The 4,227-nt window shown below is 30.9% G+C and overlaps 1 long non-coding RNA gene across 1 annotated transcript in view; it reads left to right on the top strand.

Annotated features, from left to right (window-relative positions):
* LOC120592309 (uncharacterized) overlaps positions 1-3,854 on the top strand; it is a 19,064-nt gene extending 15,210 nt beyond the window's left edge. The window contains exon 2 of the long non-coding RNA XR_005650098.1: positions 3,248-3,854. This is a non-coding gene — a long non-coding RNA (uncharacterized LOC120592309). The remainder of the gene's footprint in view (positions 1-3,247) is intronic.
* The last annotated feature ends 373 nt before the right edge of the window (positions 3,855-4,227 follow it).

The raw sequence follows: 4,227 nt of genomic DNA on the forward strand, positions 1-4,227 counted from the left end.
ACACATACGTACCAAAAGGCGTGTAGGAGAATTATAATTGTGTTCTTTGGTAACAAACACATAAAACAGCCAAAATATATGAGCTATATACACACATATTTCTGTTGGACATTTACCTCAGAGTAGAATTGCTAGTTCATAAGGTAGGTGTAATTCAGTTTTAAAAGTTTTCCAGATTGTGCCAGTTTATTACAATGACAGCAGTGTGAGCTAGTACCAGTTGTACATACTAGCCAATTCTTGGTATTGTTTATTTAAAAATTTTTGGTCATTCTCATGGGTATGTAGTGGTATATCATTGTGGCTTTAATTGTATTTTTCGGATAACTAATGAAGTTTAATACCTTTTCATATGATCATTGGTCATTTGGGTGTCCTGTTTTATCAAGTATCTTTTTAAGTCTTTTGCCAATTTTAAAAATTGTCTTGTCTTTTTCTTATTTATTTTATTAGGAGGTCTTTCTTTTTCTGGGTATGTGTCTCGATATATTCATATATATATACATATATATATATGTGTGTGTGTATATATATATATATATATATATAAAATAATATAAATAATTAGGATATTTTTTCCTTAATTGTGTCTTTAAATAAAGTTCTTAATTTTAATGACATCTGCCTCTACAACCTTTTCCATAAAATTAGTGCCTTTTGTGTCTTGCTTAAGAAAACTTGGCTAACCCAAGGCCGTAATGTCATGTTCTCTCTCTCTATATATATATTTTTAAATTTTATTTTATTAGTTTCAAGTATACAGTACATTGGTCAGACGTTTATGCAGTTTATATGACCATCTCCCTAATTACTCTTTCTCTCCTCTGGCTCTCCACCTAGCCATTACATTAATGCTAACTGCATTCCCTATGCTGTACTCCCCATCCCGGTGACCATCTATCAACTACTAATTTGTACTTCTTTAACCCTTCACCCATTCTCCCAGCCCCCCAACTCCCCTCCCCTCTGGCCTTCACCAGATTGTCCTCTATATTTGTCTGTTTTTTATTAGTTTGTTCATTTTGTCCCTTAGATTCCACATATAAGTGAAATAATATGGTATTTATCTTTGACTTATTTCAAAAAGCATAATAACCTCTAGGTCCATCCATGTCCATCGATGTCATTGCAAATGGTAGGATTTCATTTTTTTAATGGCTGAGTAATATTCCATTGTATATATGAACCATAACTGCTTTATCCAATCATCTGTTGATGGGCATTTAGGTTGCTTCCATATCTTGGCTATTATAAATTGTGCTGCCATGAATATAGGGGTACATAGATCTTTACGAATTATTGTTCTGGTTTTCTTTGGATAAATACTCAGAAGTACAATTGCTGAGTCAAAAGGTATGTACATCCATTTTTAATTTTTTGAGAAACCTTCAGACTGTTTTCCATAGTGGCTGTACCAATTTGCAATCCCACCAACAATGTATAAAGATTCCCTTCTCTGCATCCTCACCAACACTAAGTGTTTATTGATTTATTGATGATAGCCATTCTGACAGATGTCAGGTGACATGCTCTATATTTTTACTAGAAGCTTTATTGTTTCACCTTTCTTCATTAGATCTATAATCCTTCATAATTGATATTATGTGGTATAAAAAAAAGTTGTCAGTACTCATATTTTCCCAATATAGATAGCCAGTTTACTGCACCATTTATTAAAAAGTTCTACAGTGGCATCTTTGTTGTAAATCAGATGACCATATATGTCTGCTTTTCTGTACTATCCTGTTTTATTGATTGATTTATCTACCTTTTTGTCAAAATCATATGCTTGATAACAAGTAGTGCAGGTCCTCTACAGTTTTCTTCTACAAGATTGTCTTTGCTATCCCTTGCCTTTTGTATTTTTCATGTGCAGTTTAAAATAAGCTTAGTAATTTCCACAACAAATCCTTTTTGGATTTTGACTGAGGTTGCATTGAATCTGAGCACTAACTTTGAGAGAATTTAGTTTTACAGGATTGAGTCCTCTAAACCATATATGTGGGTATAACCCTCCATTTATTTAGTTTTCTCAAGTGTAGAGGTAATTGGATATATTTCATTATATTTATTTTTAGATATTCAATGTTATTTATATTTTATAGTAACTATTTAAAACATTTAATATATTTTTAAAATTTCAGCTTATTCAGGTGTAATCGACAAATAAAATTGTAAGGTATTTAAAATGTACATCATGGTAATTTAATATGTGTATGTATTGTGAAAGTATTTCCCTGCCAAGCTAGTTAATTAAGACATCTATCATTTCATATATTTATTTTTTTTTCAGTGAGCATATAAGTTCTACTCTCTTAGTGTATATATATCTATATGCATATATATATATGCATATATATATATGCATATAGATATGCATATAGATATATATATATCTACATATCTACTATGGTTAGTAAATATGACATCATTCCTTTGAAACTTTTAGACGCTTGCCCTATGGTAGAGAATATGGTAAATTTTGGAGAATGTTCTATTTGCAGTTGAAAAGAATATATATCTTGCAGTTGTTAAGTAGAATGTTCTGCTGACATTCTAGATTGCTCATTCTGTGGTGACATTTATATCTGTTATTGTTGATTTATCTATTTCTCTTTTCATTTAAATTTTTGCTTTATATATTTGAGCCTGTGCATATATATTACCAGGTGCATATATATTTTTGGTTTTTTTATCTTGCTTTGGATTATTATTATAAATTTATAGTTTCTATTTGAAATAATTCTTCCACTAACATTTTTGTCTTTGTCTAATATTGATACAGCTATGCTAGTTTTAATTGTTTAACTTTTTCATGGTATATATTTTTCATCTTTTTACTACATCCTTTTTCTGTCTTTTATTTAAGATATGTCTTTTAAACAGTATATAGCTTGACTTTAAAATCCATTTTGACGTTCTATCATGAATTAGAATATTTAATTTATTTCCATTTACTAAAATTGCCAATATTTGGGTTTAAATCTACTATAATGCTATTTTTCTTTTTATTTATCAGATTTTCATTTTTTCTCTTATCACTTTTTTAGATTAAATATATTATTTTGTTTTTTGCCTTTTTAGTTTGTTATACATGCCTTCTTTTATCGTTCTTTCCTAAGCTATCCTAAAATTTACAACATTCATACTTATTAGAGCTACTTTATTACACTGTGCAAAATGTAAGTACAAAATATCTTAATTCCACTTTTCACCTTCTGACTGCTCTTATTTTCCTTTTTTTCAGGAGTCTCGGATCCTCAAATTCTATTTTCCTTAGCAGCTCTGAACTGCAATTTTTCTCTCATCAGCTCATTAGAGTGGGAAAAAGTCTAGATCTCAACTTCCTATTTGATTGTAGATCCCTGCACAAAGTATTGGCTAATATGACTGCTCTGTGACATCTTCAAGCTTTTCAGATACATTTTATCAATTTTATCTGGATGTTCTTGGTGCAAAGAATGGTCTGATGCAAAGTACCCTGTCATGGAAAGAAGTGGAAGATCTGTTTCCCTACATTTTTATTGAAGTCTAATATTAGCTATCTTTTTATTATTTACTAATTTGATGGTCAAAAGAAAATTGACATATTGCCTTCATCGGTTGTATGGCACAGCTATCGCCTTGGTTCATGGAGACTCCATCCTTTAAGCCATATTTAATTGGTTCAGATGTGGGTACCTGATTAGAGTTGTGTCAATGAGTCCTTTCTCTGGGACTTTTGGACTTGGAATCAGAGAATTTGAAGCTCTGAATATAAAACTCAGCGACTGCTTGACATCTGTGCTTTCCACTATGTGGGGAAATGTATTTTGTAGTAAAGATAAATAAAACCAATATGCAGATAAATGTAATGAAAAGATAGGAAGAGAGACCTGACTGTGCTGGATTTCTTGATTCTGGTTATTCAGTAATCCCAGATGCAGCTCTGTTTTTCCTAAGAATCATTTTTATTTTGGTAAAATATGCAAACATAAAATTTACCATTTTAACCGTTTTTAAATATATAGACATCAAGTAGATTCACATTGCTGTGCAACCATCACTATCCATCTCCAGAACATTTTCATTTTCCCAAACTGAAACTTTATACCTATTGAACAATAATTCCTATTCTCCCTCAACCCCAGCCCCTAGTAAGAGCCATTATACTTTCTGTCTGTATGAATTTGACTATTCTAGGTACCTTATGTAAGTGGAATCATATAGTGTTTGTCTTTGTCTGGT

Source organism: Pteropus medius, unplaced genomic scaffold (genome assembly GCF_902729225.1).
Source record: "Pteropus medius unplaced genomic scaffold, Ma_sr-lr_union100, whole genome shotgun sequence".
Lineage (NCBI taxonomy): Eukaryota > Metazoa > Chordata > Mammalia > Chiroptera > Pteropodidae > Pteropus > Pteropus medius.